Raw genomic sequence first — 15,245 nt, 5'->3', positions numbered from 1 at the left:
CTTGTACTTAATTGATAGAAGCATGGCCAATCTTTTGGAGAAATATAGAAAGCTCATCTGAAAATTTCGCTTACATCATTATTTCTTATATATTACTTCCTAGAATTATCTGCTGCTTTTCGTTTATTTGCTTGCTTTCTTGTTTGTTTGTTTGTTTGTTTTAAAACATTTATATAGCCACAATATTATAACCCCAATCCTTTATTAAGTTTTGTATCATCTTTGCAAGTTGTTTGCCAATGGCTGTTTGTAATTTATTTTATTTTACTTTTAATTTTTTGCTGCTGTTATTCATACTATCTTCTAGAATGCAGTGATACCACATTTATTTCTTTAAGATCCAGATATCCATAGATTTTAACAAATAAGATGAACATTAATAAGCAAGCAAAAGTGATAAAACATATCAACAGCTCCTTGTTCTTTCATACATTCCTCTTGATTGTCTTTGTAGTACCATAACAGAAGATTGTAGGGGTTAGAGAATTAAACATTGCTCCTTCCTGTTTTTAATTTTTTTTGTCTTTGCTTTAAAAAATAATTGATCAAACATATTATAAAAGAGAGTCAATTTTTAAACAAATACAGTGAAGAGACAATGCAATATTTTCTAATTGACAGCTTCACCCCCTCCCCAACCCCCCAATTGCTAGGTCACACTTTTCTAAAATCCAATACTCTATTTCTGGAGTTATATATTTCCCGTCTCTTTGTTTCTTTTGCTTTAAGAAATATGATGGCTGTAGAGAAGTGTCCTTAGTTACATTTAGAACAGAACACACACGCACACTGCTAATTGAGGCCAATCCTTAGCTGCTCAGCAGGAGCTTACATGAGCACAAGCTGCAAACCATATTCACAATTTCAAGAATGATGAAGATTAGAGATAATAAATAATAATGAATTATTGGGAGAATGAACTGGGTGGTTTCTAAATTTTATAAATAATGTAAACAAAGACTGTATCTGATCTTCACTTATTAATAAATAGATAGATGAGTTTTAGTGAGTAATAAAAGAAAATCAAAATATAAAATATGTTTTGTGAATCAACTTCTCTAATTGATTCAAATAATGGAAATGCTGATTTATTTCATGACATATTTAACATGTTAAAATGATTATTATACAATACTGGGAGATCCCAATATATTTGGAAGATATTTTACTGTTGATTATTTTGATAGATAATGAGAAATTAGGTTACCTACCTTACATATTTTATTTTCTCTATACATTGAGTATTTGCACCAATTCTTATATAATAGAATAATCTGATAATTTGAAAGATTCTATGGAATAATGTTTTAAATTGGGGAATATTATGCCCATATAGCTTAGTTTCCTTCATGAACAATTAATTAATGCTGTGTTTTCTATCTTAATATAGCTCTACCATAGGATCTCATGAAACTACTGTATCATACACTGAGGGACTCTTAGGCTTCTAGGAAGGTTTACTTCAGGGGTGTCAAAACTTGCGTCATCACAACAGCATCACGTGACATATCGGGACTTTTTCCCCCTTCACTAAACTGGACATGGGCGTGACCAGTGTGTGACGCATCCTGCCCGCAGGCTGCAAATGTGATAGACCTGGCTTACTTGTTCAGTATTAAGACTAATACTCATGAATTTATTTATTCTTCTTTTTTTGATAATTTTTTTATTTTTAATTTTCAAAACAAACACAACACAAAGAATCCTCCCTTTTTACATACTGTAGAAAGTGTATCAGTTGGTTACAAAAAACTTTCGTGCATCTCTTCCACAGACATCAATCATAATTCATATTAACTCAAGTATTTTAACTTCAATATTTATACATATTACTATCATCATACCTCCATTTTCATTTGACTACAATTGTTTAAACGTCCTTCATCATAAAATATATCAAGATTTAAAATATAACCACATATTGGCATTTCATTTGCTATTTCTACAATTCTCCAATAACACTGAATCCTTATGGCCTATTCAAGCTAAACATCCATAATATCTAGTAACAAAAATTTTCTAATCCTCCTTACCAAATCACTGTTTACCATTTACATCCAGTTTCCTTATGTTGTACCCATAGATACATATGTTTTCCTTTGTATCATTATCCCTCCTTTATTTGACTGTATCCTGTATCATAACAATTTCCCCCCTTAGACTCTAAATTTAACTAAATTTAACTTAGTTCTTTTTTATTAGCCTTTATATATAACCAAAAAGATTTCTAATCTTCCTTTCATGGGTACCATTCAAATATTCATATCCGATTATTACTTATCATAACAATACATATGTACATATTATTCTCATTATCAATTATTTATTTGACTATATCTATTGTCATTAAATTTCACTAAGTTTAACTAGTTTTAAATTATGCACTTCCATCTATCAACCTGTATCTTTCCAATAGCAAAACAGTCTCATGTTTTCTGCCATTTGTGATATCAGTCCTCTAATCATCTCCTTAATCAAATTTGTATGGACTCCTCTTAGCAACTCATTGCTTATTAAGTCTCTCATATAATTTCGATGGCCTTCTTCTGTTTCTTTAATCAGCTAATCTTTAATTGTCAGTGGTGTTATCAGTGATGTTGCTAATAAAATTTCTCTCTTTAAATCCATAAATTCTTTTGTTTTTTCTTCTTCTGTATCTTGCCATCTGGGGTAGAGTTCCTCTCCATTTAATTCCTCTTTCAGTGTTCCACTCTTTCCATTTCCAGACACAAACCAGTCACCATAGATATCAGCAGATTTAATTTCTTTATGATCATTTTCCTCTTTGGTTTTTAGGACTCTAACTTCCACTTCTTCCACTTAAACATCTCCAACTTTTTCATCATATTTTACTGTTAGATGCTCTAAGTTTTCCAACTTCTTCGTTCTCTTAAATGTAACAATTTTCTTTGTTTAAACAAAAGTCAAATTCTTGAATGGGTTAGAGAAGAAAAGAGGAAAAAACCCCACAGTAGTGAAGAAGTAGAATTTTAGTCCATAGGTTAGAAAGAATAATAATAGCAGAAAAAATAGAAGAAGAAGAAAACTTAATCCATTCATTTTAAAAGGCTTGCATAAATTCCATCCATGAACATAGCATTTAAAAAATAAGATAGCCCACTGTCCAAAACCATTCAAAGCTTAATTCCGCTGCTTGTTTCTTTTGTTCTCAAATTTAAATTAACTTTAAGTTTTTTATAGGCAGTCTCTTTTAAAACGGCAAAAATTCCTCACCAGCTAGAAACACTTTCTCTTTCCGTATCCTTCCATTTTGGGGCCGCCCCGACTTCATCAGCCTAATGGCTGGATTTTTTGTCGCCGGCTTGAAGAAGAACTCTTGGATCCATCAGGGACTTTGCGATGTCCCTGAGATCAGCAAGACGTATTCTTCCTGTTCACTGTCTCTGCGGGATGGTTTAAGTCCGATTGGAACACCCAGCGGCAAAAGTATTGGTTGCGGTCTCGGAGCATTGAGACCGCACATCCGTATTGTCGCGACGTTGGATCCTCCCCCCATGAATTTATTTATTCTTCTAATTTAATTAGCTGTTGTCAATGTGACAATTCAGAGACTTTAAAGGGGTGTATTGAAAATTGATGCTACAAATACTTTCTGGATCAGATGCTAATGAGTGCTGACATTTGTAGTTAACTATTAACTGAAATGATGTTTGTTGTATATATTCTATCACATTTATTCTGTCACCATCCTCTACCATTTCTCCTTTTTGATGGTAGGTGATACGCTGTGTTGCTGACATATTATTCCAAATAATTTGAAACAAAGCCTTTAATGTCATTATTCTAGACATCAGAGCCAACTAGCTGTCAAATGCCAACATCTATGAAATCTCACTCATTTTAGCTGAAAATGGCATGCAATTTTACAAAATCTATTGTAAAAATAATCAAATTAAAAAATTAAGAAAATTTCTGGCTGTACTGGTCCACACACTTGTTAGAAAATAATTCTAGGGGGTTTCAAATTTCATCTCCCAAAATGGCTTGGGGTGCCTGCAAAGTATCTGTCTACATTTTAAAGCAGCCCAGAAATAATTGTTTCTACATAGTCTGAAATACTTTTTGAAAATCAATCCATAAAACTTTACAGACTAATATTTAAATAATTCATTTAGTAATATTATTGCCATTGTTTTTATAGCACCATCCATGGACTATGTGTGTGGTGGATATATCATGGATATTCATGAAGAGAGGGGGGGAGGGTGTGTGTGTGAGAGAGAGGGGGGGGAGGGAGAGACTGTGAGTGAGTCCTGGTTTAAAACTTCCTCCGATGTGATACTAGTATGAAATATAAATGAATAACCATGGCTTAATTTATACATAAGTGTAATAAATGAGTTTATGTACACGAAATTTTAAAGTATTTGAATCAGTGTTATGTACAAAACAGGTCATCCATTTACGACTTCACTTTATTTTCACTAATAAATAAAATAAGATGCATCAGTATTACACTGAACAAGCAGAGGTATAATATTCATGTATTTCAGTGAATTTAAGGATACCCATAAAATTATTATGATACAATTGAACATTCAGTCAAGATTCTCCATGTAAGGCTGAAATGTGTCATGAATTTGACCTTGTTCTCAAAGAATGGTTTCTCAGCCTATGTTTCTCAGGCCTCCCTTTATCCTATACTAGCTTGCCAATTCTCTGGCTAATATAATCAGGATTATTTAAGAAACATATGGGGAAATGATGTCATCCCTACAAGGTCCTTTACCAAAGCATTATATGGCTTAAATAGGAATGGCTGATGTCTGTATGTTATTACTTAGAAAATGGATGGTTCATCTTCAAGCATTAGGCAGACATTTAGACACCACACAATAATGTACAGAAGAAAAGAGAAAATTCTGACCCAATTTCTATACTTCCTTTGAAGAAAACCAGAAATAAACCAGATCTATCACTGGCTTCCTCTATCAGCCTTGTAGTTAATCCCACTTTGGTAACATTCCATGCACCCTATCGATGGAAATAGATTGGTAGCAGTCTGAAAACTTAGTGTAACAAAAGGTCTCTAGCTCAAACATAAAGAATTAAGTTTGTAAACTAACTTCTTCTTAGAAAAAGAGATAGATAAAATCTTAAACAGAGCTGACAAAAGAGGGATCAATTAAATCCTTAAACACATCAATCTAAGTTACCTCATATAATTTAGAACTATAGTGTGAAAACTCAGTGTACATTTTAATGCACATTTAAGAATAAGAAATTAGGGAGTTTTAACTTTTTTCTATAATGTATTAATTGAGTTTATTTTATTTTTACCAATTCACTAATTATCATGTAGAATTAAATTAAATACTTTTAAACAATGTAGTAATGTTATAAAAATAATTTTAAAAATTCAGTAAACTCCATGGTAAATGTAAAAACAGTTATGAATAATATAAAGCCCTGAATTACAGATTGTATCTGATTCAGGGATGTCCACAGAATATTGTGAAAACAGTCAAGATCATGGTTATTACAGTATGAGTAAAGCTCTGCTTATTTTCATGAGCAAAACACAAAAAAACAGGTGGTAATTCTGGAACTTCCAGGGGAGATATGGAGAACAGAAGATGGCTCTATCAAAAACGAGCTGAAAAGCATGTTAAAGACCAAGGAATCATGAGCAGATTGGTTCCTTAAAGCCTCTCAGGATAAGGATAGGACAGGAGATCACCCATATGTGCTATGGATGGCTGCTCCTCCTAACAATTTTATTTGGATTTAAATTCAAGGAGACGAAGGGATTAGTCATGATGCTCACAACTACAGTGTTGTACACTGCCCAGAGTCATTTATTCATGAGATGAGCAGCCATATAAATTTGATAAATAAAGGCTGTTTCAGAAGAGACTTATGATTGAGCCATGGTGGCACAATTGTTAGGATGCAATATTACAGGCTAACACTGCCCACTGCTAGGAGTTCAATCCTGACCAACTAAAGGTTGATTTAGCATTCCATCTTCCTGAGATTAGTGAAATGAGGACCCAGATTGTAGATTCTATGTGCAATTGATATTAGCAATACAATAAAATATAGATCACTTAATTGAAAGCTTCAAACCAATAAACTGAAATAAATGTACTGAAAAAACTTGTCAACAAGTTAGTAAGTATACTTTAAACAATTGTATTATGGCATAATAGTACCTACTTATTTGCTCTTAAAGGTACAATTCCCCTTGGATTGCAGCTCCTGGCTCAGTGGCATAAGAAACAAATATTTGGCTTGATTTCACCATAAGGAGTCTTCTGAGAGAAAATGAATGCCTTTCTTACCTATTCTGGTTGATCAGGAATTCCAAAACTCCCAAAAGGAGGCTTGGTAAGAATTGACTAAGTAATGCTAAACATCTTGTAGATTTTAAAGCTATATTCCCAGCCCATTCACTTTTTATTTGCCTTGAAATCACATCTAAATGCATTTCTTTCCTTTGCATGTAAAAGGAAGGACTTTTTAAAATTAACTATTAATTTTAAATTAAGTCTGAAGGAGATTTGAAGAGACTAGAAGCATCTGAAATGTGAATTTCAGATACAGCTATTATGTATAAGCTGTGTTAACAAAATCAGAAATGAGGAGGTGACAAGCTGCCTGGAAAGCCAACGGAAATCTTCAAAAAAAAGTGAAAATTAGAATATTTCGGAGATGTGATGTGACAACTGGAAAAATATGTATCCTTCACTTAATACTCCAGGGGAAGATTGAAAGCAAACAAGGTCCAGGCAGAAGAAGAACATCATCGCTTCAAAATCTAAGGGACTGATTTGGACAAAACTCAGCAGCACTTTTTTATGCTGCTGTTGATAAAAGTAGGCCAATATAATCGCCAATGTCTGATAATGGTTATGAAGAAGAAGAATGAAGGAGCAACCATACTGATATTTCTCCTTTCTTTTCATTTTACACTTTAAAATTGATCAACCTGCTCCAAAACAGAGCACTGTTTAAGGATTATTGAATTATTTTGTCTGTTTTAATCTAGCCATTTCAAAGTCTTCACTAAGATCTTGACTCAGTGTTAATTGTTGTTGTGAGCTTCCTGGAGTTCTTTAAAATCGTGGCCATATACATATTTAAAATGAATAAAATAAGTTGTAAAGATCTTGCTACATTATTAAGTTGTATCTATTTCTAATTCTCTTTCAAAATAAACTTTTCCACAGTGGAAAAGAAAGCTTTTTGTAGCATAAAGTTTGTATTTCAAACAATTGTATGATTACAGAAAAATCCAGCAGATGGATAGACATTACAAACATGCACACATAAAAATAAATAAAATTATGACAGCAAATTTCAGTCATTGAATTTTAAGCTGTGTGTGTTAAGACACTGTCTAATTTCTTATAGAGTATGAGAGAGATATATATTTTTTCATGTTCCATATGATGTTTTAGTCATACACAGATATTGGTGTAAAACCAAGTTATAAACAATATACCAAACTGAAATGCAATTCAATAGAATATGCACACAAGAATAAGTAAACAATAAGGTCCTTATTCGAAGCATGACTGAAACAGCTGTTCAGCCAGCAGTTTCAATTAAATCTTTATGGGGAAAATCATTTTAGATTAGAACCACATTTTCCCTGCCCTATATAGAAACAAACTGTTTCATATTGCTGAAATTCAACTATAGATCTTTCTTTTTTCTTTCTTTCTTTCATTCTTCTTAGATTATATTCAGCAAACAATGATGCCATTATTATCCTCTCTTGCTGATTTTGTTTTCCAACCTGAGCTTCCATTTTGGTGATTATTTTTGTATTATAAATTTTAGTATTATAAATCAATATTGAATTAAGAGCCTCAGTTCTGTTATTTCTGATTCTGGCTGTTGTTCTTTCCAGAACTAGTGCATTTGTTTCAAATGTACTCTTCTTATTGGACTTGATTGGTAGTAACAGATCATGATTTCTTTGTTTTCAGTTTCAGTATATTTGTGATGGGTTGAACACCTTTTCTTCCAGTAGTTCTGCAGCTGCTGGCCATGCTTGCCCAGCCAATAGTTCTGAGTCCTATAGTCCATTTGTCACCAGATGTCTAGGAACTCCAACACCTAGCATGGTCCTTGTTGATTGAACCGATATGGGTTACTGTAATTTACACCTCACATATTTTGTATGGGAGAGACTCTCTTCATCTGGATCCCCTGATAAGACCTATCCAGTATGATTGACCGTGTGATATAGCTCTCATCTTTTTCAGAACCCCACAACCTCATCAAGATAGTGCCTCACTGAGAGATTATTATTATTATTAACCGATCCACTATAGGATTCTTGTTCTGTTTTTTCACCATCTAAATCTGGCTGTTCCTCTCTAAATCAGGGCTGTCAAACTCACAGCCCATGGGCCAGATGCGTCACACGCTAGCCACACCCAGCCCAGTTTAGCCAAGGGGAAAAAAGTCATGATATATCACGTGACACTGCAGTGACAACTCAAGTTTGACACCCCTGCTCTAAGACATGTCTGATATAGGTTGCCTTTCTGGTAAAACATCTCAGATCATCAGGGCATTGATTCATGGACAAGTCCTGCAATTTTCTTCAGAAATGGTTTGTGATTGTTTCCTTCCTAAAGTTAAGAGAGAGTGACTGGTCCAAGATCACCAGCTGGGTTTATGCTTAAAGCAGGAATAGAACTCATAGTCTTCCAGTTTCTATTCTGGTGCATTAATCACTACACTTAATTGGCTCTCTTCAAGTATTATTGTGTCTCTTTATAATCTCTTTGTATGGATTATAACTGTATGCTTTAATCCCAATAAGAGTTACATTTTATCTTCTTTTCATTTTCATTGATTCCTCCAAGTTTCTGTTGAGAAGCCCTTCTAAAGAAAGATCTTAGTCAATTAATTGAGAATGTTTAAAAGCCCAGTTCTTTTAAATAATGGAAGTTTTTGGCTTTATTTAAATCAGTTTTATTATTAAACCAATAGCCCATGTTTTATTTCTGGCTTTTTAGTTTTAGTTTTAATAGAGTTTATACATTTCAGGGCAAATACACAGAGTAACGAATAATCCACAAGTGAATCCTCAATAATTTCTACCGCAGGATTAATACAAATACCTAAATGTAACACCAATAATTTGTCGATGGCTTATTTCATGTGTGAACTCCTTGCTCTCCAGAGCAATAGTTGTCTACCCATTCCAGTGGCAGCATAGTGTGGATAAGCTCTGAGTTGCAAGCTGTGTTCATTATATCCCAGGGGTGTCAAGCACATGTCATCATGGTGGTGTCATGTAACATATTGGGACTTTTTGCCCCTTTGTTAAATCAGGCATGGGTATGGCCGGTGCATTATGCATCTGGTCTGCGGGCCATGAATTTGACAGCCCTGTCATATATTAAACCTGTTACATGTGAGTTGTAGCAAAGCAAGTGGCCCACCATTTGCCTAAAATGATCTTTAAAATGAACATCCTTTCTCCTTTAGTTCTTGACATTGCCCTTCAGTTTACTATGTGTCCATAGGTAGCACATTCATCAAAATATTTTTTGAAAATACATTAAGGCTTATTTTTATGTAACATAAGGCTATGACTTTAGTATACTATAAAATTAAACTCTCTTCATAGACAAATGCTTGTCTAGATAGATTCCCCCCCCCCCCGCCCCATACCTTGCTTCTCTCCCTCCCCCAACTTGCTGTATTGTAGCCAAGGGAAATAGGGTTAAGTTCTGGATTTAGTTCTGTTTAGTTCTGGATAGTTTTTTTTTTATTTTCCTACTGTAACACTTGCTTTCCCAACCTAATTCACCTTCTGCCTGTCATTGTGTAAAAATATGTTAATACCTGCATTCCACCATTACTTTAATAGTCTCGATGCAGCACAGGTCTGACCAATGGCATTGTTAAAGCAAGGCTTTACGGAAGAATTTCATTAGAATGAACAAGAGGACTCCCTAATGCAGTGATGGCTAACCTTTTTGTTGGTGGGTGCCAAAAATGTGCACTATCGTGCTCGCGTGTGCCAGCACCCATAATGCAAAGCACCCTCCCACATGCACATGCGTGCACAACCCCCCCCCACACACACACACATTCCGCCTCACGCCACCCACACATGCTGCACTGCTCACCTCCAAACTGAGCTTGGTTTTTCCTCTGGAGGGCCGGGGAGGCCCTTTTCCCTCTCCCCAGGCTCCAGAAGCTTTCCTGGAGCCTGGGGAGGACAAAAACGGCCTCCCCCGGTCCTCCGGAAGACCAAAAATCAGCTGGCCAGTGTGTGCATGTGCACTGGAGCTAACAACTCACATGCCGGCAAATATGGCTATGCCTGCCACCTGTAGCACGTGTGCCATAGGTTCGCCATCACGGCCCTAATGGATCCATCTGAGTTTTTTTTTATCTTTTTTGTAGCAAATATGTGCATTTTCCACAAGATCTCAACACTGACACCATGATACTGGTCCTTGAAGTTCTTTCTTCATAATAACCCCTCAATATGTTAGCTTGAGATATATAATCAGCTTAGGTTACCTAGCAAGTTTTAGCACATATTAGGAACCTGAATTTTGTCCTCTCTGGTCAGAATTCAATACTTAAAACAGAACTTTGTTTCTGCCTCCAATATTTTTCTGTCATGAAAATTAACAACTTTTGGATAATATTTAATTACGGAAATGCATGTAAACATACACCTTGTTGACATCATTATAATTAAAACAAACAATGTGTGGCTTGTTAGAAATAATGACCACATGTCCAGAGAAAATGGCGAAAGTTGGCTAACACTGGAGCAGCTTGTTATGGAAATAAAGTGTAGGGGCAAGAAGCGCTTTGATCTATTTGTATTTTGGTAAAATAAAAAGTGCTTTCTGGCTGGCCTCCTCTGTCACTACAGCTGCTTTGCAAAATGGAAAATTACAATACCTAGCATCAATAAAAGCAGCCGTGTTATACAATCTAATTTCCCATTAATTTCCCCAATCCAAAGGGTTTTTCTAAACTGTATAACCAAAAGCCTATCAAATGTAGAGTCTCGGAAATGGATGTGCTCTTCTTGTGACTGTGGTTGATCACATAGCCCCAAGATTCATGAGCAAGCATAACATTGATCTACCAGCTGTTGTCCTCCCCTCTCTACCCTTCCCTTTCAGAGTAAAGTCATTTCAGAGGGAGCAGACTGGATCGACCACCCTTTTGTAAATAGGATCTTGATCTTCTCTGAAACCCTGGAAGTATACATCAAGCTGGTACGGCAAGTCCTGGAAAAACTTCTAGCTGCCAAGCTATACACAAAGTTATCAAAGTGTGAGTTCCACAAAACCTCACTAGATTATCTTTGTTATCGCATGTCAGCCTCTGTTTCACTATTTGCTTTCGGCTGCCATTGGAACGGGGAGGGTGGGCTGGTATTTGGGAGGGGAAGCTTTTGTACAGGAGAGATTGTAAAGTGGGAGTTTTGGCCAAACCATCTACTGTGCATGCTGATGATTAGCAGTTGGTGTCGGTAAAGACCAACCATCCGCATACCTTCCTGATGATGCTCCTTGAAGATGGAACTCACACGACACCTAAGGGATTTACAGATTGGACAGTGGGATGAGGGTTGCCAGGGAGAGGGGGTTGGTCATGTGATTTTGCGCGCTTTTGCCTCAGATCTTGCTTTGCTTAGCTACTATCTTTTTATAACCAGTAAAAGTACTCTTAATTCTGCAAAATGGAGTTAAGTGGTTTCTTTCTTGGTTACTGAGGGAGGCCAGCTTGACATCGCATCTCCAATGAGGGGATAGAAATGGATCCAGGAAAAGTGAAAGGTGTGTTAGACTGAAAACCTCCAAGTATTTGCAGACAACTACAGAGCTTTCTTGGATTTGCCAATTTCTACAGGCAGTTCATTCTGGCTTTCACAGAGATCACCATCCTATTGACTGAACTATTAAAAACAGGGCCTTTCCCAACAAAGCCAAAAGCAAACCAACCCCTAAAATGGACAATGGACTGTCAAAAAGCCTTTGAGAAATTAAAACGGCTCTTTAACCAAGAGCCCATACTGCCACAGTTTCTATTATTCTACTATGTCATTTATATTGGGGTGATGGTATGGAGTGGAATGCTGTGTAGCCAAAATAAAATTCCTTTCTAGAATCCAAGGTCATCCTTTGTCTCTACACCTCTGCACCTGACCGGAACTGGATGGGTGGAAGCTGCCAGCATGGCAGTGGAAGATTGGACCATGTGATGGACTTGTGGGTGTGGAGGCAAGATCTTGAACGTTCAACTGGGTGGGGAAAACCGGGAAGCTTTCAGATTCGGGTTTTCCCAGATGTGCCAACATGGCTCTCTTAATAAATTGGAACTTTGAGCATTACTTTGCCTTGGACTCTGATTTAATTTTGGATGCTATTTGGAACCCTGACATTATTCTGTAAGAAAGATGTGTTCTACTCCCACAGGCACGAAAGCCAACTGGGTGACATGGGCCATCTTTTGGTGGGAGGAAAGAAGGATGGGGTGAACCACTTCTTCCTTCTTACTGTTGTACGGCAGTTTTCTTGACAAGGCATCTGCGAACAAGTTCTTCCCTGCAGGCATGTATTTCAGTTTGAATCTGAACCTTTGGAAGTACACATGAAGCTGGTATGGCAAGTCCTGGAAAAACGTCTAGCCGCCAAGCTATACACAAAGTTATTGAAGTGTGAGTTCCACAAAACCTCACTAGATTACTTTGGTTATTGCTTATCCAATGAGGGGATAGAAATGGATCCAGGAAAAGTGAAAGCTGTGTTAGACTGGAAACCTCCAAGTACTCGCAGACAACTACAGAGCTTTCTTGGAGCTAGGGCTGTCTTCCATTCAAGAAATGGAAGAAAGCTATTGGGCTGTTCTATTTCTTTCTTTCAAGTCGTTTGTACAAATAATATCAAATGCAGAGTGTGCTTCAACTATGCAATCAAATGCAGGTGTTTTAATTTATAATTTATAACTGGGCATAATCTCTCCCTCTGGTTTTCCATATGCTCTTGGGGCCATGCCATGCTGAGCCTCACTAGCATCTCACATCTGGCAGCTTTATTCTGATGAAAGCTGCGATTAACTGTGCAACAATCCTATTTACAAGAAGGTGGTTGATCCGGTCTGCTCTCTCTGAAATGACTTTACTCTGAAAGGGAAGGCTAGAGAGGGGAGGACAACAGCTGGTAGTAAAAGAGCAGAGAATTAATAATCTAAACAGCCTTCCTTGTCTTTTTTTTCAGAAGTTGAACTTTTATATCCCTTTTATATCTCAAATAGCAACCATGAGATTGGAGAGAAGACATTTGAGAAAATATAACAAGGTGTAGCAGGAGGCATCTACCAAAGCCTCAAGTCAGCAGTTTTACAAATACTCATGGGAGAGGGGAGAGGGAAACAGACTTGTAAACTCTCCAGGTTTTAAGCAGAGATCAGAAATTGGTCTTCAAATGAAGGTTTTCTCCAAAATAGATTTTAAAAAGCAGGAGTGAAATACTGATTAAAATGAATTCTATGTTTCCTTTAAAAGGATCCCTAAAATTTAATATACTTAGAAGTATAGAAATGTATATACTTTTTAGTATTAGAATATCAATGTTTATTCAGCAAAATGAAAAAGAACAAAATGAAAGGATACCAAATGAAAGAAAGCAACTTCTTCCTTTGAAGACATGAGCAATTAAAAGAATCACATCTAACATATGTGGCATAGACTATGAGATCTGTCCCTCAGCTATTAGTTTGATCAGTAAGAGAACAAATGCTTTAATCAAGTCCTATCATAGCAGAATAAATTTAAAGACACAACTTTGTTTATAGGTGAAATAGATAAGGGAAGTGTAAGCAGAAACAAAAACTTCAAATATCCTTTGTTGATTCTCAACTGACTGGAAATTAATAGAAAAATTTTCTCTATAGTTGAATGTCTGCATGCATTGTTTTAATGCATGCAGACATTCAGCTACAGCCAGAAAACATATTTTTAATGGAAACTGTTTGTAGCCCTTCTACAGACTGTATAAAAAAAACCTCTGTCAGAGGCACAGAGAAAATGGTAGAATAGCTTAGCCAGATGAACAAAAGGTGTAATTATCTACAAGAAAGACTATATCATTAAGGTTGAAAAAATACTGTCATGGTGCACCAGATCCAAGAAAAATAAGAGATATAGTTGAATTGGTTGTGCATTTGATGATGCTCCACAGTCTTCCCAAATCTGTAATCTGTGTATTTATGACAGCATATCTCTTTCTCATCGTGCATGTATTCAGACTTCTCCACAACAAGGAGACGTTTACTGTACTGACTGTTACATGATGGAAGGAATTCTCAGAACATCTTATGACAATGTTCCCCACACAATTTTACATCTGGGGTTTCTTTCTCAAACATGCAAAATGAATTAATTGGCAAGCTTCATATTCCAACAATTACTCAAGACAGGAATAATGACATGTGTTTGATTTGTTGATACCCAAGGGAAAACTGTAAGCAAGAAGGAAAGAAAGAAAGGTCTAGAAGGTCTAAAAAATTACTCTTACAACTTAAAATTACAATGGTTGCAATTACACAGTTTATTTAGATCACATTTTAAACTCTATCCAGTGGCTCTATGCCATTGTTCCTTCCTATTCTAGCTTGTACAACAAAGGAACTCTGCAGTGAAATCTATTATTCCAGTTGACATATATTATGCTGTTGCCTTTTGCAATATGTAGGACAAATTAATATAGCTACCTTTAACATTTAAATGATGATAAGTAACTTTACATTCCATATTGGGGAATAATTTATATATGGTTCTGTTGTTTTCTCTATTAAATAATTTATAAATCATAGAAATCTATCAAATGCACAATGGCATCACATGCATCATGGGTTCATTTGTGTCATTAACGTGATGTTGTCACTATACATTACAAAAAAATAATACACATTTCTAACCCACTTTTCTCTTCCATACTGATCTAACAAAAGATTAAAGTAGTCCAAATCATGCTTCTATGAAATCAGACTTAGTCATTCAGAGGTGGTATTCAGCAGGTTCTGACCAGTTCTGGAAACCGGTAGCAGAAATTTTGAGTAGCTTGGAGAACGGGTAAATACCACATCTGACTGGCCCTGTCCCCATCTATTCTCTGCCTCCCAAGGCCCAGATGATGGGGAGGAAATGGGGATTTTGCAATAACTTTCCCCTGGAGTGGGGTGGGAATGGAGATTTTACAGTATCTGTGCTGTAGCCACAA

The sequence above is a fragment of the Natrix helvetica genome (genome assembly GCF_964273705.1).
Source record: "Natrix helvetica genome assembly, chromosome: 2".
Lineage (NCBI taxonomy): Eukaryota > Metazoa > Chordata > Lepidosauria > Squamata > Natricidae > Natrix > Natrix helvetica.
Note: the sequence above shows the minus strand (reverse complement) of the source record.